Source organism: Anolis carolinensis, chromosome 4 (assembly GCF_035594765.1).
Source record: "Anolis carolinensis isolate JA03-04 chromosome 4, rAnoCar3.1.pri, whole genome shotgun sequence".
Classification (NCBI taxonomy): Eukaryota; Metazoa; Chordata; class Lepidosauria; order Squamata; family Dactyloidae; genus Anolis; species Anolis carolinensis.
In genome coordinates this window covers 191,393,684-191,415,261 of record NC_085844.1, presented here as the reverse complement: position 1 = coordinate 191,415,261, position 21,578 = coordinate 191,393,684, and the positions used below count along the sequence as shown (strand labels likewise).

At 40.5% G+C, this 21,578-nt stretch overlaps 2 long non-coding RNA genes across 3 annotated transcripts in view; one reads left to right on the top strand and one right to left on the bottom strand.

Moving 5' to 3' along the window:
- The window catches only part of LOC134298403 (uncharacterized), a 45,870-nt gene extending 44,309 nt beyond the window's left edge, over positions 1–1,561 (top strand). For both annotated transcript variants that reach the window (XR_010005463.1, XR_010005462.1), the window contains exon 3: positions 750–1,561. This is a non-coding gene — a long non-coding RNA (uncharacterized LOC134298403). The remainder of the gene's footprint in view (positions 1–749) is intronic.
- Positions 1,562–2,542: 981 nt separating this feature from the next.
- On the bottom strand, positions 2,543–21,494 carry LOC134298402 (uncharacterized). The gene is made up of 2 exons (XR_010005460.1): positions 21,364–21,494; positions 2,543–2,918 (listed from the first exon to the last, which is right to left on the bottom strand). It is a non-coding gene; the product is annotated as an uncharacterized LOC134298402 (long non-coding RNA).
- Between the last annotated feature and the right edge of the window lie 84 nt (positions 21,495–21,578).

Sequence of the window (21,578 nt, the reverse complement as noted above, 5' to 3'; positions counted from 1 at the left end):
ATTATACATAATGCTCTTGATTTAGGAAGGCACTTTAGAATCTGGTTAATTGGAAACAAGTTTAGATCCCTACCACATTGTCACCTGTCCATGAAGACTAGGTAGACAATATCAGTGAAAATTGTAACACCAGCTGTCTGTGCTGAAATTACTGCTGGAGGTGAGTCAAAATATTGTCTTGCTTTTATGGCTTGGATTTCTATTTGTACTTAGAAAGCTGCATAGGTGAGCAAAATAATCAAAATAATTTAGAATGGAAACAAAGTACATTGAATAAGGTGAGATGAAAGAGAAGCATCTACAACTCTCCCCCACATTGCTGGCCGCTTTAAAACCTTGCAACCTAGACTGGTAAGAACAGATCCTTAAGGATAATTGGGTGTGGCATAGATTGGACTAATTTTAGGTAGGAGTGGGTTGTGTGTGACAATGATTCAAGGCTGTTGAGCTGTCACTTATGAGAGGTTTGGCCGTTTAAGCCACTGGACTGTAAGACTTGTAATCATACCTCAATACAATGTAGGTTTGATATGTTTGATATGTTTTAATATGTTTTATTCATTTGAAAGATTTTTAACTAATATGTATTGTGTTTTATTGATATTGTTATTATCTGAATATTGCCATAATTTGTAAACCATCCTGAGTCCCCCTTCGGAGTGAGAAGGGCAGGGTATAAGTACAGTAAATAAATACATAATAGATACACAAACAAACAATTTCTCTCTTTCTTTCTTTTCCCCTTTTAGGCTTCCAAGTAAAACTATTTTCCAGCTGATGTGTTCACCCTTTTGAAGGGAAGGAAACCCTCCAAAAGCAAATGTTAATTCATACCTAGGAAGTTAACAGCACAGATGCACTCTGGAACAAAATGTAAGCTTTAGGAAATGATCAGGGTTGACAAACTTGCCATTAAGCAAAGTAAGGTAACTGCCTCAGACTGGAAACAGTCTTGGCAGTCACCCAAACTTTCCTCTGTTGGAGAATACAAGATATGTGTGCCACTTGACTTGACCTAAACTCCCTAAAGTAGACTTCTGCCCTCAAGGATCATGAAGGACACTGTTTCATTGACACCTCTCAGGTAAAATTCAATGGCCAAGTCTCCTTCTGTAGACAGACTGTGAATGCCATCTTGTCCTTCAGTTCCCTCCACCAGTAAACTGTCATGGATTGGCTCTGGGCATGACACCTACCTTTGTGTGAAACTGGCCTAGCTTATTATGGCTCAGCTGTCGGGTCAAGTTCAAAAGAGGACTTTCTGTAGTCTGTAACATTTGTAGAGGAGGGTGGGATTCCATGAGATACAGAGTTCTGTTGCAAATATGTGCCTGGGAAAGCCATTCTTAATAAACCACTTTTTTCTACGCAGTTGGAGCCCAAGTGGTAAAAGGTCTGAAATACATCTTCTCCCAACCATAGTAGTTTATCTAATCAGCATAGTATTACAATTAATATCTTGGTCTAGGAGGGATGTGTTCTGGATAGAAATCCCTTTGTGGCTATGAAACTCATTAGGTATCTCTGGACCAGCCATTGGCTCTCAGTCTAACCTACCTCATGGGGTTATTGGGAGGAAAAGATGGTGAAAGCCATGAATGTAGCCCTGAACCCTTTGGAGGGACAACTATGTAACAAATAAATTAATATAGTTCATAAATACTTATGCTATGTTAAACACATAGCATAAACTGGATGTGATATCAGTATGGGACAACAATGGAAAAACTGTTCTCACACCATGCTATATCCAGGGATGCAGTCACTTCTGAAACTATTCCATGTATATCTTTATTTCCTCAGTAGATAAATTCTATTAGCAATAGTTGAATAGTGACATGAATGCACCTGAAACATTTTGAGTGCATAATGATCATTAACTTTAAGGACATGTGATGTTTCTTTTATGTTCATATGTGATATGATCATGTTTCTGTTTTATAGTCTTGTGACTTAAAAGAGTTCATCTCTGATATGCTGCATACAAAATACCTTACTATCTTATTGATGTTAGGAGAAAATAATTTAGAGCTGTGTTAGACTCGCATATCCACCACATGCCTTCACAAGACAACCCTTGCTAGCGTTTATATCTTTTATTCTGGGATGTCCTTGAGAGACTCCAATTATTCTACATTTGTTAGAACAATAATGTATTAATAAAGAAATTATGGACACAATCCAAAAATGTTAGTTGCAGGGGACTACCATTAAAATAAATGAGGCTTTCCAGTAAATGCTAGGTCCTGAAAAATTTACTGCCAAGTCTATAAAAATGAATGACTAGCTGAAGTATGGGAGATACTGCAGATGGTAAAGCTATTAGCTTGTAAATATTTTCAGACTGACCATGGAAGGGTCAACAATATTCACTATATATGGGTCCCAGGAATGAGATCTCTAAGCACTCAAAAACGTAGACATGATTTATATCACTTGTGTTTGCCCTGGTTCTTAAATCACTACCAACTTTGTGCTAAAGACTTTTCTGTACTTAGGAATACTAACTTCGTAATGATATACTAAATTTATTAAAAAGAGATGCATTCAGACGGTCTAATTTTATTGCTTTCAGTAGGATTCAGTTTTCCTTCTGTTTGGCTGAATTGTGAGAATATGTTAGTATCTCTAGATTTGGAATCTTTATTTAAACCATTTTGCAAAGTGTGCTCTGAGCGTGTTTCCTCTCTTTGACAAAAGCCTTCTGTATGTCCCTGAGTCAAAACAAAATTGTTGGAAAAGGGAACAATGCATTGCAGTGGAGCGTATATCCTTATCCACTGTATTACCCAGTATTATATCTATCAGTTTTATCGTTAATATTGCTATGGAAGGAAAGAAGAAAGGTTGGTTCTTGAAGTGCTGAGAACATCACTACTGGAGAAAGGGATGGATGCCATTGCTTGTGCTTGCCATTCCTGTTTAAAAAAATAAAAAATAAAAAAGAATCATAATTTTTATGCTTCAACATTAAAAACTTAGGGTTCTTCAAGATGTAACAGATATGTCAGGAACTTAATAGAGGTTGCAGTATTTGTTGTAATGGTTCTGTTCCTAAAAAAATTAAAGTGATATTTGTCTTTTCCTGAACTATTTTCTGAAAAATCCTGCCACTAGCTGCCACATTGGTTAGTATCGTAAATGACTTTAATGTAGTTGAATAGGTTTCAATTTTCTTCCAGCTATCCCTCACCCCCCCCCCCCCCCCGCAAAATAAATAAATAAATAAAACTTCACCTTATAGGTTGGGCTGCCTCTCCCCCAACATGGCCATATCCATATTGATAGAGTTATAATGCATCAGTCCAGTAATTGAGCCTTCACTGGCACAATGGGTTAAACCCTTGTGCTGGCAGGACTGTTGACTGAAAGGTCGGTGGTTCAAAACCAGGGAATGGAATGAGCTCCCGATTGTCAGCTCCAGCTTCCCATGTGGGTACATGAGAGAAGCCTCCCACAAGATGGTAAAACATCCTGGGCAATGTCTTTGCAGACAGCCAGTTCTCTCACACTAGAAGTGACTTGCAGTTTCTCAAGTCGCTCCTGGCATGAAAAAAGTGCAGTAATAAAATTGTATGTTTTATTATAGCACTATAATTCTAAGATTGTTTTTAAAGAGAGAGAAAATTGGTCCTCCAGACCACAAGATAACATCTACAACTACATTCCCTCTTTTTTTTAAAAAAATCTTTGAAAGAGACTCAATGCTGATCCAAAAAACTGCTCCAAAATGAAATGAGTGGACACAGAATTGACAACTGGGACACCTAGCAAAATCCTAGGAAGTTATCATAAGAGCAGATACTTCTTTAGATTTGTTGGAATAGTTCTTAAGAACACATCATAGGTCAAGATCAAAGGTAAGGAATCCAGATAAGGAATCCAGTTTAGAGCAACAGCAGTAGCAGCAGAAGCAACAACAACAATCTTAGTGCCATCTCAAATATGAGAAATGGCATCGTTAGGCAGTTACGAGGTCATAAATTAGGCCTGTGACCTCATAAATGTCTACCAATGTTTATGGCGCCACTTCCACAAATGCAGATGCACCCCAAACCACTTTAAAATCCAGGTAGGTATATTGAGTTCTCATCTACATGGTCTACTTAATCAGGTTTCAGAGCATCATGCACAGTGAGCATGAAGTTATTAAGTCCATAACTTAAGCCCCAAGAGACATTTTGTAGCATTGGCAAGCAGGGTACTGAAAGATGATTCATCCAGCCCCATGGCGCAGGGAGGAGCTCTGCTCATAACTCTGTTTCTTGGTAGTGGGAGGAGGCTGGATGCACCATCCTTTAGTGACCCACTTGCCAGCACTACCAAAGTCCATCTCTTGAGATGGCTGCCTAGATTTGTAAGTGTCTTTCAGGGGTTATATCAGGAGAGGGGTGTAGGGGTAGCCATGACATAATAGCTAAATGTTGGGTGCAGGACCGTACAGGTTTTCTTTGCTATCACCTTTCATGGACTGCAGTCTACAGAATCTCATGCTTAAATGTGCTAGCTTCCAATATGCTTTTTGTTATTGTTTTTATTCCAGCACACTTATATGGAAGGCTTCACTGTTGGAACTGTTTCCCACGGTGACCAACTAGATTCCTCTGGGAAGTTTACAAGCAAGACATGAGAGCAGTCGGCTTTTCCTGCGCTTGTTCCCTAGCAACCTTGGAAGTAAAACATAGCCTTTATAACTAATAACCATTGATAGACTCTCTTCTCTGAATCTGTATACAGTAAACCCCTTTCAAAGCCATCTAAACTGATGGCCATTGTCACTGCTTCTTGTGATAGCAAATCCCACTGTTTATGTGGCTGCTGAATGAAGAAAGCCTTCCTTTTCTTTCATTCTCAATTGCTCACCATTCAGCTTTTCTCTGAGTTCGAGTATTATGAGAGAAGGGAGTTCATTGATTCTAAAATTAAGAAATAGGTTATTTTTAAAAGTGTTTATGAGCCTGGCTATTTCTCAAGATTCACACTCCAATGGGCGCTCAGGGCATCTGTCCAATCACAAATAGAACAGAAGCATTAGCTGGGGGAAATTTAAGATTTTCCCAGCAACAAAATATTGTGACATTATACTGGAAATGTGACTTCCCTTCCAGAAAGGCATTACATTGAGAAAAAACATCTGGATTCATCTGCAGCTACTGAATGAAACTTTTAGGGGAAGATGGTTCACTTCTCAACAATAACTCAAGCTGTCTGTGAATTTTTAATGTGCTGTAAAACTATTGCCTGGGAAGACCCCTGGGTTAATTCAACTCCATTTCCCATTGATTCTTTCAGTTTGTTGATTTTTCCTCCTACTCAACTTGGAATGCACCAAAAGGAAGCCCATAATGACATCTGAATCTGAGCCTTGGTAAATCCATCAGAAGGAATTTACTCTAAAGTCAGGGAGCTGATTGGGGCAATTCCAATGTAAATATTGATGCTCACAAAATGCTTTTTAAAAGTCTAAGAGCACATGTGCATGGAAATATTACATTGTAATGATTTATCCACAAACATCACTGGGAGTAAGCAGGACTCCAAGTTCCATTAAGCCTTGTTTGTGAGCTAATTCCTAGAAATCCTACACTGATCATTTATTTCTGCTACTTAAAAACAATAATTTCATGCTGTAGTTTTCTTTTGAACAGCCTTGAGCAGACAAACAATTTGTGTTCAATATGGTCATGATGACAATAGGATTCCAGACATTGTAGTCCAAGAAAAAAACTTTCTGATTTGTGGTCCAGTATCCCCTTCAAATATGTGGTGTAAAATGTATTTCATCCAACAGGTAGTTGAAAGGAAATATTTATTGATATTTCCTTGCAAAAAGACAGTTTGCATAGGGTCTATGTTTTGGAGCTCGTTTGCATGACATCTTTGTCCAATCACGTGATTAATTGTAAAGGTATTGTTTTAAATGTTTTAATTTAAAACATTTAAAATAAACATTTTAAATGTTTATTTTGTTGTACATTATTTTTAAAGGCATCAAATAGTTGCCTATGTGTAAAGCCACCTTGAGTCCCCTTCGGGGTTGAGGAAGGAGGGATAGAAGTGTCGTAAATAAATACATTTTGTTTCAGTGAGATCTTCTACACATTGGTAAACTCTTAAAAAGCTAATCTTTGTTCATTATCTCTCCATGAATTACCTGAAAATGCCTAATAATCATTAGCGTCAACTGGAAATCCTGAAGGAAGGCATTTTCCAGGGGTTTGGATTTTTTTTCTTATCAGGAGCGATTTGAGAAACTGCACGTCGCTTCTGGTGTGAGAGAATTGGTCATCTGCTAAGGACATTGCCCAGGGGACGCCTGGATGTTTTGATGTTTTACTACCCTTGTGGGAGGCTTCTCTCATGTCCCTGCATGGGGAGCTTGAGCTGATAGAGGGAGCTCATCCACGCTCTCCTCAGATTCAAACTGGCAGCCTTCAGGTCAGCAATCCAGCCTTCAAGTCAGCAGTCCTGCCAGCGCAAAGGTTTAACCCATTGTGCGACCATGGACTCCATGGGGATGGATAAAGACATAGAAAATAAACACACAAAATTCATTCAGCTTCAACATGGTCTCCATCCTCTAGAATCCTTTTAATTTGGCTGTCGCCGAGAAGTTCAATTACTCCCTAGCTGGTTTCTGATTTCTTGTATATTTAAACATTTTAAAAAAATGTTTGCCTCCTGCTTGACAAACTGCTGTTAGGAAGACTGCACAGCTTGATTTGTTTTCTGAACATATTTCCACCCATCGGAATCCTACTCCCCCACACAGCCCATTCCTCAGCTCTCTCCAAGAGCACAGGATGGGAATAGTAGGCAAGGTCAAATCCCCGGAAATGTCTGGTTAGTAGAGACCATCACATCATGTGCCACCTTTTTGCATTCCCCTTTTCTGTATTTAGCTGTAATGCCTATAGCGGCTGGAGAGGAATTGATTTCCCTTGCAGTTATGTATTGTTATCAGTGACAGCTGCTGTATTCCAGAGTATTTGGGGGTGGCTTTCCAGACGACCAATTTCTGGTAGAAATGAAAAGTGCTAGAAATTTCGACCATCACAGCCATCCGCACTTTGGGATGGTATGAGCAGAGACATTCCTAGTGAGAGCCTGCACTTTAAAATTTACCACTACTCCACTGTCAGCCGTGCTTTGGACTCTGTTGTTGTCATGTGCCTTCAAAATGTTTTGGACTTACAGTAGCCCTGAGGCAAATCTATCACAAGACCTTCTTGGCAAGGCTTTTTTCTTTGACACTTCCTTCCCTTCCCTCCATCCTTTCATGAATGAAAAATAGGATGCATGTGGCCAAGCAATATCAGAGTGTGTTTAAGGTGGCAAAGGTTGTCAATAAGGAAGAACATGTAAAGCAGGAAGTGCTGCAGCAGTATGCTTTTGCCTGAGCCTACTAGGAATGGAAAATGCCACCCATTTCTCTCCTCTCTCCTCTCCCCCCTGCTGAGTTAAGTCAGGGCAGACTATTTTTAACTTTGAACTCGGCTTGCAGCAATCAAAAAAAGCTTAGGAAAAAGGGGGAATGTGAGGAGAGGAAAGAAAAACTGAGACATTTTAAAAGTGGCTGGGAAAAGTTGAATGCCAGAGAATTAACTAGGACAATATCTGCTAAATCAGGACAGTTGGAGGTCATGACTTTCACATGAAAAAATGGCACATGGGAAGCATCATTCTTCTTCATTCAAATTACAGTCCCGCCACCTTGTCACATAATTGAATAATGGCCACTTTCATTGGAGAATTTGCAAGAGAACTCAGCAGAAATGGCAGAAAGTATAAATAGTAGAGACAAAACAGTAATCCTATGGACTACACAGGATCTTGTGGGTCATCCACAAGTGATCTACGAGGACTGGCAACAGCCCTTTTCAGCTACACACAGGCTTGTTTAAAAATACCAGGGACTAAGCATGGTTTCTCAAGTGTTAGGAAAGCCTGATGAGGAGACTCTTAAATGGCAACAAACTTAATAATTTGAGAATAATTATCCGGACTCAGAGCCCCTAGTGGCATAATGGGTTAAACCCTTGTGCTGGGAGGACTGCTGACCAAAAGGTTGGCAGTTCGAATCCGTGGAGTGGGGTGAGCTCCCATCTGTCGTCTCTAGCTCCATATGCGGGGACATGAGAGAAGCCTCTCACAAGATGGTAAAACATCCAACATCTGGGCATCTCCTGGGCAATGTCTTTGCAGAAGGCCAATTCTCTCACATCAGAAGCAACTTGCAGTTTCTCAAGTCGCTCCTGACATGAAAAAAAAAAACCCAGACTCAAGCTATGCCTATCTACAACATACGTGAATAAAGGCAATACTAAATTCTGAAGTACAACACATATTCACAGCAATCCCTATAGCTATACCTCCCAAGCAGAGTGCCAAAAAGGCAGGCAATCGTATTCGGATGTAAATGTCCAGCCATTTTTCATAGGTCAGAAATAGGTCTGTGGTAAAGCCAATGGGGGTTGCAGTTATAGTTGACTTCACACAGTCCTCCATGTTTGTGAGGCAGCTTGATTCAATCAAGTCTCATTTTCCTTCTGAGCTGGGTCCTGTCAGTTGAAAGGAGGGCCTTTGGGTCTCTGTTCTCTATTCAGGCAGCACTTTACATAGAAATGGTGAGTCTGGGTTGGTGTGAAGATAATTTCATAACCCTTGCTAAACATAAACTCCCTGGGCTGTGACCTTTTGGGCCTGATCTTCACTACATGACTGCTCCTAGGTGAATGCCTGCCTGCCTCTGTCTGTGTTTATGTGTTGAAGGCCCCTGTGTGTATCTCTGCATGTTTGTACAAATGCTCACTTTGTGCTGGCTCTGCTTGACATCCCTGCTTCTGACACCATTCACTGATGTGCCTTCAACTCCACTAACCAGCATGGACACCCACCACCACTGCCTTGAAGTGAGCTTTCAGGAAGGTCAAGCATGGTACACATTTTCTTCCATTGATAACTAACCCCAAAGATTGAGCAGGAGAGAGGGGGCACTGATTCAGAGCTTTCCCGGTTCCCCATTTGAAGGCATTATTCTCCAATTGGCTGAGATCCATTCCCTTAGGCTAATTTTTATACCAGCGGCAGTCGTGGTGGCAGTGGCGGCAGCAGCAGCATCCAAAGCTGCTAAGGAAATTTCTGCTGACTTGTGGCTTTTTAAAAATAACTCTGCCTTTGTCAGCAGGTCAGGGTTGTTCTAGATTGAATAAGCACAGCGGCTCAGCCCTCCCCTCCTCTGGGTAATTTGCACAAGTCTGTCACTCTCCTGCATCTGACAAATCATCACAGTTAATGTCCCAAAGAAGACAGATGGGCCACTGATTCACTGGGACTGCCGTCACTTTTTGAAGGGTGAGCGGCATCCCCAGATGGGTACAGAATGGCAAGAGAGAGACTGTACACTTTCAGATCTTGGTTGAAAGAATTAGAATGGATACCATATGCACCAACCTAATTATCAAATACATTTTACCACTGGTCACATCATTATTTTGACATGGAAATCTTATAGGATAACACTGATCTGAGGAAATGATGATGATGATGATTGTAACCATTCTTTTCAGTGTAATGTGAATGCAATAAATAGCTAAAATCACCCATAATGAAGTACTGTATTATGTAATTTTCCAATATGGACTGTTGACTAAAGTATCAGGCTTTAGCTTGTTTAGGGCTTGGAAATTGATGCAGGTCAGGTCATATCTCTGAGCTGAAATTGGTCCTGTTCCTTCATCTTAACATAGCACATAACATTCAGCTCCAGGACATTACAGGTGTAGGGGGAACAAATAGATGATCACAGATTTAGGAATGGAGATAGGTGGCTGAGTATTTTGTTTTTTGTTTGTTTGCATAACAGATCATCTTATTTGAACAGTAAAAAAATGGGATTTCACCAGCATAGCCCTAAAGTGGATAAACCTCGGTGCATTCCTCCGATGCCTGTCTTCCCGGTCTCCATATTTTGGGGGAGTGGGGGAGAGAAATAGAAAGATTAGACTTCAAAATTTTCTCTAGGTGCATAGATGCAGCATTGGATTCTTTTGGGAGAATATCACCACCCAAAATAATATTAAAGCTTTTAAATGTAACATGAGCTCTGTTCAGAGCAAAGTCCTGCTGTGATTTTTGCATACAACACAAATTAACTCCCTCACTTTCACTTTCCCAAAGTCAAAGAGGTGGGCTGAGGGGCTGAGAAAGAAAATTGTAGACAGCTTTTCATCAAGAATGATTTAGTGAAGGATTTTTTCCTGTGCAAATACACCAGGGCTTTCTTGACTGGTCAGGTAAAGAGTAAGAAGAGATATAAAAGGCGTCATGTGGAGAGATGGGTACTGTGGGAACAGGATGTAAAGAGACGGTGAGTGCTTTGTATTTCACGCTTGGAAGGACTGAGGCATTTACTAGTCCTTACTAAATGATTTAAGATTGAAAATTCAGGTAGGGAATGGGCTTTGCAGCTGCACTCTCTACATGGGTAAAAGTTTTTGAACTGAATCTGAGATCATTCTCTTAGAAAGAGTACAAAGCCAGGTCACTGGCAAATGAACTGGAAGTAGACTTGCAAACCCAGGGCAGCTCTATCACAAGCTGATTTTGGATATTGTTGCCACATATATTCTAGAGTCTGGAGATCTTTTGACTGCATTAAAGCTGGGCCCCATCAACAGATAACATTTCATTCTGCCATGTATGCACTGTGTGTTCTTGGCTAGCAAGTACAGGCCACCAACTGAACTGCTCCAACGCACCACTTGTTGATTTGTTTTATTGATTTTAAGGGTACATCACCTCTGTTAAAAGGAATCTATAAATAATAAAACAAAATCTTCTGACTATTTCACACTGAACCCACCTTTCTCCTAAAAGGCTGCAGAATGGATCAAAAGCCTTTTAGCCAGCCCTCCATATCCACAAATTCATTCTCCCCCTACCCCTGAAAGGCAAACATTGATTTTGCCATTTTCTATTAGGGATACCATTTTACCATGACACTGTATGCAATGGGACTTGAGCATTCATGTATCTTCACAGAGGGCTTCTGGAACAAACCCCAACGGACACTAAGGGCCCATTGTACATGCAACTAGGCAGGCAAAAGCAGTCTTCTGTATTTCTCTCATTCCCACTCCAGGAGCTCTAGCTCTGAAAATTTCCCGCAGAGTGTGTACTTTCCAATATTTCACAGATTAAAATTGGGACACATGAGGTGAAGCAGCATCAAAGTGTGGTCAAGATGGCAAAAGGAAGAACAGACAAATCAGGATAGGCTGCAACTGTTTGCTTGTGTCTGAATCTCCAGAAAAAGTCAAGATCTTGCCCCTTTCTCTTTTCTCCTCCCTGCTAAAAAATTTGCAGCAACTGAAATGAGTTGATGACAAAGAGGGATATGAGGAGGAGGTTGAAGAGAGAGGAATTGAGACATTTTGGACACATTCTAAAAGTGGAATGCCAGAGGATTAATCGGTGGCGCAATGGATTGAACCCTTGTGCTGGCTGGACTGCTCACCTGAGGGTTGGGTTGCTGACCTGCAGGTTGCCAGTTTGAATCTGTGAAACAGAGTGAGCTCCCATCTGTCAGCTCTAGCTTGCAGGGACATGAAAAAGCCTCCCGGCAGGATGGTAACACATCTGGGCATCCCCTGGGTAATGTCTCTGTAGACAGCCAATTCTCTCGCACTAGAAGTGACTTGCAGTATGTTCTCAAGTGGTTTCTGAAATGATAAAAAATTGGAAGTGTACTTGACAGTTGAAGGGTATGAGGGCAGCAGGGCAACCTGCTGAATGTGGTGAGTTGTGATAGCCAACTCCAAAAGGAGGAATCTGCAAAGTCAAGGAGAAGCACCTTCAGAGATGGAAGCATCCATCCAGGGAAGGCGAATTCTGGATCTTGTCTGTTTTGAGGAGGGGAGGAGGGCTTAATTGAGGGCACAGCATTCACCAGCCCTTTGAGACCATAGCCCCTGCCCTTATTCACTTTTTGAGTTTCATTTCATTTTATTGATAGCCCTATTTTTAGCAGAAATGGTATCCTCTTACAATCAATAAAACAAATCAACACAGAAACCAGTTCATACTACAGCATAAAAAGGCAGCAATAGAAGAACAAGGCAAGAATATATGACAAGACCCGCAGCATCAGTTTAAATACAATAGTATCATCAGCTCATGGGAAAACAAGTAAAGAAGGCTTGTGTATCCTAAACATTTCTGAAATCATGTAGATTCTAAAATTCTCTGGAAGATTTTAATATGAGGGAAAGAGTTATATTATGCCTATGTAGCTCTGATATACAGCTGTTATCTGAGATGAAACACTGCCAAAATGAGACAACTCATGGGGCTGTGTTCATATGTGAATCAATGCATGAAATTTCACTAGTGACCGCATGACATATCTACGCCCGTGTGATTCCCAAAGTGTGACTTCAAATAAAGGAAGTTTTGTTCAGCCAAACCAATGGTCAGGGATTCTGGGAGTGAAGTCCAATAATATATATGGATGCTTTTTTGGGCCAAGTTACTATGATTTGGTGGACAATTAAACATTAAAAACTCATTAAGTTGTTGATTCCAAAGAATACAAGATACAATTATGTTTGGAAAAATTAAAACTGCAGAATGGACTTGATTTGGTCCCTGAGATCTAGGATCTCTATTAATAATACATTGCTGCTGTGAAAACCCAACCTGTCCCAGATAATGTATGGACTCTAGATGAACTCAGCTGGTAAAGAAGTCTCAAGAATCATCAGACCCTGTTTGATTGTGGAAGTAAGCAGAGTCAGGTCTAGTTAGGAGACCACCAAAGAACACCAGGTGCTAGGGGCTTTTTTTCAGAAGGTAATGGCAATCCATCTCTGAGTATCCTTTTGTCCAAGAAATGTCTATGAAATTAATGAGGTCTTCATATGTCTATAAGAGATTTGAAGGCACAGAGGTCTCCACACATAAGTAGCAGAGGATGTCATTATCTTGTTAAGCAAAACATTGCTGAGATGACAGATTCATCTTGAAAGATGCCTCCTTATCCTTTTTTTTTTAAAGTATCATGATGTGCTCCCATCAACAATTAGAGTAGGTGCTTCTCAAGGCCATGGGTTTGGTCACCCCAGTTCAGAGCTGTCCTTGCCTTGTAAAAGGAGGAAGGCATTTCCTTCAGCAAGGACAGGGAGCATTGGTGGGAAGTGGAATTGGTGAGAAATATTCTGCTGTCGGAGGGGGAGTAAGAAATGACATCACATAACACACACTTCAAAGTACATTGTACCCAAGGACAATTGAGCTACCACAACACTTAAGTCAGAATTTGTGTTTTTCCCATTCTGTAGCTGTTTTAGATCTTTGATTATTTCAGAAGATTTTAAATTCTATTTTAATTACTTAGATCTTGGACTATCTAAGCTATGCCTTTTAAAAAACGAAACCAATAGGCTCTCACACCCAGCATTCACCTAAAAAAGACATTTTCTATCCAGTCCACATTTCCCAGCCACTGTGTCTACAAATAAAGCAAACTGGAATGGATCCAGAACATCAGACTCGTGAAAAAGGACTGATTGCGCAAGGGCTGGCAAATTGTGGTTTCTCGTGAGGCTGTTTTTGGAACCCCTTGACTCCTCCAGATTCTTCAGAATACCCTTTGCCCACCAAATTAAAGGGGAGAAAGGGGTGAATTGTGTCTCCTGACAGCTTCTGGGTACAGCAACAATTTAAGATCTACAGGTGATACTACCCTAATAGAAAGGCTTGGAATGACTATTGAAGAAAGTCACAGAAGAAAGTACAAAGAAAAAAAAACCCTGCTCCCATTTACCATAGTTGCTGCAGAAGACACAATAAGGTAGCAGGATTTACATGATCATTTCAGTTAGCATGTCCTAGGGTGCATCTGCTATGTAGAATGAATACAGCTTTACACTACTTAGAATAATATACTCACAGAGTTGGAAGGGACCTCACAGGCCATCCAGTCCAACCCCCTGCCAAGAAGCAGGAAAATCAAATTCAAAGCACCCCTGACAGATGGCCATCCAGTCTCTGTCTAAAAGTCCCCAAAGAAGAAGCCTCCTCCACACTCTGGGGCAGAGAGTTCCAGTGCTGAACAGCTCTCACAGTTAGGAAGTTCTTTCTAATGTTCAGGTGGAATCTCCTTTCCTGTCGTTTGAAGCCATTGTTCCACGTCCTAGTCTCCGGGTCTGCAGAAAACAAGCTTGCTCCCTCCTCCCTATGACTTCCCCTCACATATTTATACATGGCTATCATGTCTCCTCTCAACTTTCTGTACTTCAGCTGCCATGTCTCAATGCTATGGAAGTCTGGGAGTGGTCATTTTATAAAGTCTCTGCCAAAGAGTGCTGCTGTCTCACCAAACTACAAGTCTTGGGATTCCATAGCATTGAGACATGTCAGTGTAAATGCACTTCAAGATGATGTGCATTTTGTTTTTGTTAATCTTTTAAGTTGTTATATTATGTTAATTGGTGTTGTTTATTGATTTGTTGCAAATTTTGTTGCATTCCATGTGTTTTGTGTTGTACTTTTGTTGTGCTATTTCATAAACCGCCCCTAGTCCCTCTTGAGAAATTGTGGCAGGATATAAATAAAGTTGTTGTTGTTGTTGTTATTGTTGTTGTTGTTGTTGTTGTTGTTATTATTATTCAGAGGGGCCAATGGCAATACTCCCTGACAATGTCCCTCTGATGAAGGATAGTGCAATATGATCCAAGCAATTGATTTTCTGCGTAGCCTAAATTAGCCTTCTACTTTCAGGTAAGCAGAGAAAGCTGTCTCATCAGTAGTACTGAAGTAAGAATCAACTGCAAGTCCAAACAGATTCTTTGATTTTGGCAGCAAAACGTCTTGGACCAGCTATTGTATTGTGGTTTAAGTGATGGACTAGGATTTCGAGACACTAGAGTTTGAACCCTTGCTCAGCCATGGAAACCCACATGGTCACCTTGATCTAGCCATACTCTATCAAGGCAATGGCAAACTACCTTAGAGAAAATCTTGCCATGAAAAACCTATGTTAGGGTTGCCATAGGTTGCAGTGGATTTGAAGACACACAACAACAGCCAAAACTGGTGGAAAGGATTCTAAGGTTTGTGAACAATAATATAAGTTTTGGAACCTTTACTTTGGACATTAAAATTAGCTCAACTCTCTCAAATCCTTATTGGGCTGAAAAATAAATAGTCGTGGGGCAGACTTTCCGACTTGGAATATTTTGTTATTCTGGACCAGTTAATTACTTATGAGTTTCCACAAAGAGCAAAGATAAACGTATAGGCTTCCTCACAAATATGAAGTTACCAGGATGCCTGGAGGAGAAGAAAACCCATAACACTTTCGAGTCTATGGTGTAGGGGGAGATGGAGTTTGGTAGCAGAAAAGTGCTCTGGAATTATCTACTTGGAGAATATTATGGGATGCTCTTCCCCCTAAAAACCAAAATTGTCACAGCATAATGAGAGCCAACATGGTGTAGTGGTGTGTGTGTTGGACTCTAGAGACAAGAGTTCAAATATCCACTCAGCCATGAAACCCACTGGGTGACCCTGGGCAAGTCGTACTCAACCTCAGAGGAAGGCAAGAGCTCTGAAGAAATCTTGCAAAACATTTCTGTGATGGGGTCATTTTAGGGTCCCCTTAAGTTGGAAGTGACTTGAAGGCAAAACATAAACAAAACACAATGTCAACAGTTTGGTTTGTAACACATGGAGTGCAAAACGTCTTATGGATTAAGCTGAATAATAATGCTGCTTTTCCTGAAGCCGGTCTTTAAAGTGCGGCCACTGGAAAGAATGCATTAGGTCTAACTTTCATCGATGGATAATTCTTCATTCCTTTAATGCATTTGCAAGCCAAGATAATTGATGGATGTTTAACAGGATGTATTTCCGACAGTTGGGCTAGAGAAATGGACTCTCATTACTCTGCAAATGTTTCTTTTTACTATTGAACTCTTTTGTTTCAATTGATCTTCGCATTTCCCATCATTTGCTGCTCGTTAATAATCCCCTGAAGCAGCTGTTGCCTTCAGCCCTCTCCTTCTTGCCCAAGTCATCTGTCATCTCTCCAGTCTGGCGGCAAGTTCTCCTTAGGATGCCGCATGGCAGGAGTGGGTGGGGGAAGGGAAACTGTCTGCCTTGAGACAAAATGTCTAAGACAGCTACAGACATACATGAGGAAAGTGCTAATGGAGGCTTATTTTCAAACTGGATGCAGAAATGCATGACCCAAGAACAGCCTAAGAGTTGGCAAAAGAGCCAGTGAGAGTAGGGATAGTGGTTATTGAATTAAGGCTCCTGGAGAGCGGGGCGATTCACCACAGATCCCATGGGGGGAAGCATCCACTGCTCAGCTTCCCCCCATTGATCCTAATACAACACGTAAAGTTTCTCATGTTGCTGCTGCAGCACCGTACGCTGGTTCCTCTTCTCTTTTATCAAGGAGCCCTACCAGAAGTAGATATATGTCATGGGATGGGAGCTGGCAGGCTCCATGGTAAAAGAGAAGAGGAACTAGTTTATGACTGGCTGTTTAGCCTGTCTGATGAGGTTGCTAGAGGAAGGCAATGGCAAAGTTTTGCATAATACTTTTTTTGCCAAGAAAATCCTATGAAAGAGTTGTCAAAGATCAGAGTCAACCTGAAAGCACATATCAACAGGAGGGCCATCACAATTTTACCTGAGAGCTTGCTTGGTTTGGTGGTTTGAGTGTTGGACTATGACTCTGGAGAACAGGATTTGAAGCTCTGCTTAGCCATGGAAACCCATTGGGGCTGGATCTACACTGCCATATAATGCAGTTCAGTGCAGTCCAGAGCGCAATATATGGGTCTACACTGACCATACAGTTCAAACTGAATTATCTATCAGTGTAGATCCAGCCTGGATGATCTTGGGCAAGTTACACTCTCTATGTACCCTTCGACCAAGGGATGTCTGCAGAAAAACATTTACCCATCTTTTGTTTAAGCAGGAGGCAAAGGTAAAACCCTTCTGAATAAATATTCCCAAGAAAAACTCATGAAGAATTGCCTTTGGATCTCCAGAAATCAATAACAATATGGGGTCAAAACAACAAGGGAGCTGTTCCCAGATCAAGATGAATTCTTCTTCTTACTTACTCAGGGAGATAGGTAAGGAGCATCTAATCTAGCCTACTTGCTTCTAAGCATAGGGCAAATACAGAGTCGAGTGGGTGGTGAACCCCATTGCCAGAATGACTGGGACAGGAGTAGGAAGTCCCAGTGGCCATGGAAACCCACTGGGTGACCTTGGGCAAATCACATTTTCTCTCTCTTGAAGGGAGGCAAAGTTAAACTCCCCTCTGAACAAATCTTACCAAAAAAACTGCATGTGATAGGGTTGCCCTATGACCACCATAAGTGGGAAAGAATAAGGTGCACAACAGGCAACTAAAAATATATAGTGTTATGGAAAAATTTGCAAGTTGCAGCAGCAGATCAATTAATTCTTGCAAATTATAGCAAACTGTTATTCGCCTAGCTGTGCTAGTGATTTGCACAGAGCCCTTTCCTTCTGGCTGGAGCTGAGCCCCACCACAGCTGGAGAACTTGGCCCCTCGTCGCGTTCCTGGAGACTCAGGACCAAGCCCTGACAATTCTACTCTGCTTAGGACGTTATCTCATATGGGGGGTGGGGAGTGTCATATTACTGTGATGTATAGTCCTGTAGTGTTACAAAGCACATATTTTTGTTTGTCATTCCTTATCACCTGTTGTTCTTTCTTGCCTTTTCTCCCCAAATCATCCATTTTTAGATTTATCACACAAGTGTGTGCAGTTCCCATCCACTCCATTAAAAACCTTTTGGGGATACTGGGCTTTCCCCTCCAATCCTGCTGTTCTGGAGTAGACCTCAAGGACTGATCTTAAAGAGATACCACTTGGTGGATACTGAACTTCCCTCCCAATTTTAGTTCTCTCCATCATGGAAGTCCAAAACTTAAAATGCTAGCAGTACAGATCAAATACAATCAAAGATTTTGAATTTTCGGTATTTTGAATGATTAAATTAATTTTTTTAAATTACCATGCCAGGCCCATGAAGCAGGATTTTGGGAGAGAAGTATCAATGCTTGGTAGGGGACTGCCCGCAGGAAAGCTCCTTACTCCACCTCACTGAAGTGATTCAACACAGGCAAATTTGACAACTCCCATCCCATGTGTTTTTTTGCTGTTTTCTCCAGTTGCATACCAATTCCTGAGCTCAGAAGAAGGAATTCTGGGACAATTTCCTAAAGATTTATGATGGGTGCAGACAGGAAGTCCCTCTGCATCAAAGGAAGGGCTCCGTCAAACATCATTATCTCTCTGTTTTCAAAGTGTTTAGAAATGGGGGAGGGAGCATACGATAATGTCCATGAAAACGCCTAGAAGAAATATATTCACATAAAGAGTATCTTTTGAAAACGTTCAGTGATGTACATTTTAAATGATACCTACTGTTAACAACACAGCTTAGAGCTGAATTCAGGGAGACTTGCTATTCCCACAACCAAGCACAGAATTCTACATTTCTGAAAAACAACTTGAAGGCACACAACAACAACAACAACAACAACAACAACAACAACAACAACAACAACACAATAGCACAACACAACAAAAACAAAGTAAAGGCTCAGTGAATCTATACCAATATTACTAATACCTTAAAACATTCCGTTTAAGATTAGACTGATGAAGTTTTTAACATATCTGGCCACTGCAAAAGGCAAGAATGATACTGGGTTAAGTGGTCTATTTGTCTAAACAGTTCTTTAAGGGCTTTTGCTCCACATTTCTTTTTGGTGGTGGCAAAATGTGCCTTGAAAATGTATGATGGGAAATCATTTCTCATTTCTCCAAGGAATTTTGCAGCTGGTCTAGCCGTTTTGTGTGTTTGTGGGCCTTTGATCTGGTAGTGTCTCTGACCATGTAATTACAAGCCACAGATAAGTGAGGAAAGTACTAGGTTCTAAAAAACAAAGCAGTATCAGCACAGAGCACAGAAATGGCATAATCCCAAAGATGTGCTGGCAATTATCTGGAGAGCTGTCATATAATGGTGAGGAAATTAGAAGCGGGAGTAGGTGGGAATCAAAGATCAATTACTGCACGATTTCGCCGATTGAGGAACCTCTAGTGGGTCCAGCAGAAAGTAACTAGATAAAAGACTCTGATTACAAAACACTTTCATGGTCAATAGGAACCCTGTAATTAAATGGGTAGTCTTGCTCTGTTATAAGTGCCTGGTGGCCAGGGAGAGCTAAAAATAATGATACCATGCATGTGCAGTTTGAGAACCTTGTATCCTTGCAGTTTGTTGAATGTTTCTGTTTAATATGTAGATTTGTCGAGCATTCTGCTTAGATAAAAGCAACTAAAGAAAAGAATAAAATCATACTTCATGAAAAATAGAAACACAAGAATTCGTAGGCTGAAAGTAGCTTTCTAAAGAGAACATGCATCACTTAGATGACACATCGAGTCTAGTTGTGTAAGGGAGAAAGAGAGCTTTGGAAAGTTACTTCTTTGCATTACACTTCTCAGAAGACTAGGAAATTTGGGAAGTTTTTGTAAAAAGTGCAAATTTCCAGGCTCTAATGTGTGCATGAGTATGTGGAGTAGGGATTTTTGAGGGCATGACACTGATCTGGAAAAAAAGACATTTCACATTGAGTTATAGTATTAAAGTGTGTCACTTTCTTGTGTGATATTTTAAGAAGACATTGACTGAGAAACTATGTTGAGGTGGTATATATACATTTTCACATGCAGTATTAATATGGTGATAGTCCTTGTGTTGAATTGCAATATTGCACAATGAAATGTGTAATAAAATCCACAAAAGAATCTACAACATTAGGAAGAGGCATCGCTTAAACACTATGATTGGAATGTAGTAACTGTTTCATGAAGATGGATTTTTGGGAAGTTATAGGTTGCAACTTACAGCTAACTGGAAGAAATGTTTTTGGAAAGAGTCTCACAAGTATGACTGGAAGGGCTTTAAACCGAGTTATATGAGGGGGAAACAGTATTCTAAAGGGCAGGAGTTCATTACATGTTGGATATAATAGTTTGAGTGTTTGAGAGAAAACTGGGTTAATAGTGCAAGAACACAATAGTGGGTGTGGAAAAACTTAAATAGTTGGGGGGATGACCCTTTGCCTTACATGTTTCTGCATGAATGCACAAAACATGGGGAATAAATAAGATGAACTTGAACTCTTAATACAGCAATTCAAATATGATATAATAAGCATCACGAATTCGATGGGACAAGTCTCATGATTGGAATGTAGTAATAGTGGAGTACAATTTATTTCTCAGTAAGAGATCAAACAAGAGAGTAGGACAAGGAGGTTGGGGAGGAGCATTATATGTTTAACACCAGTGAGGAGTTCCAGGTTAACAATATCTGGATAGAAATCAATGGAGAGGAAAACAACAGTACTGTCATTGTAGGAATTTACTATATACTGTACCTCCAAACCAGTTTGAGAACTGGCGGCTAAAAATATCAAGTCTAACAAATTTCTCACTTGCAGACAATTTCATTGTCCAGAAGTTGGAAAAGTCAACAAGTGGGCTAGCTATTTTAGCTTGTATCCTAACCAAATAGGGTTGACCTGGTTAATGGGATGCAAGTTGCAGGATCTTTAGGTGAGAGTGACCATATTGTCCTGGAGTTTGTTTTATAGTGGAAAGGGGAAGCCAAACATTGTTTAGATGCAAATTCTAGACTTTAAGAAAGCTGATTTCAGTCAACTTAGGGAAATACTGGATGTGAACCCATGGTCAGGAATACTGAAAGAGAAGGGAATTTGTAATGGAGGAAGTTTCTCAAAAGTGAAGTACTGTAGGCACCATTTCAAGCAGTTCTAATGAGGAGAAAAAACAGGTATCTAAAGTAATCAAGATGGGTATCTAAAGATTTTTCTGCTGAGATAAGATTTAGAGGTGACATGTACAAAAAATAGAAAAGGGGAAATCACCAAGGAAGAATTTATTATGCCTAGCTTCCCAATTCATGCTTCTCACATTCCATATACCTATCATATACGTTGTGCTGCTTCAGACTTGCTTTCACCTCTGAGCATGTCAAAAGCTGGATGTCCTTTCAACTTGAGTCCAGGTTCATCATTAGCTACAGTGCTACTAGTAATAATACTTTTCTGTATGCCAGTTGACTGAATGCCATCTGGCCTGGGAATTTCATCTTCTGACACTATGTTTTCATTTACTTTTGGCTTGTATCATCATAGCATTTTTGTGGGAAAAGACGTTCAGAGGGGGTTTACCATGTTTCCTTCTGCACAATACTAACAAATGTTACCTATAGTGCCACCGCTGTTGTCTCTCAGAAATTCTCTGCCAGTATCACCCCACACTACTGCTGCTGCCTAGTAGCTGGTTGGCACAGTTAACCTGGCTCCTCAGGAAAAATTCTGTCTGCCATTGGAGACCCTATGAGGTCACAAAGAGTCGGAAGCAACTGAAAGAATAAACAAAAAAAAGAAAAGAAAATCAGCAGCACTGCTGCTGCCTTCT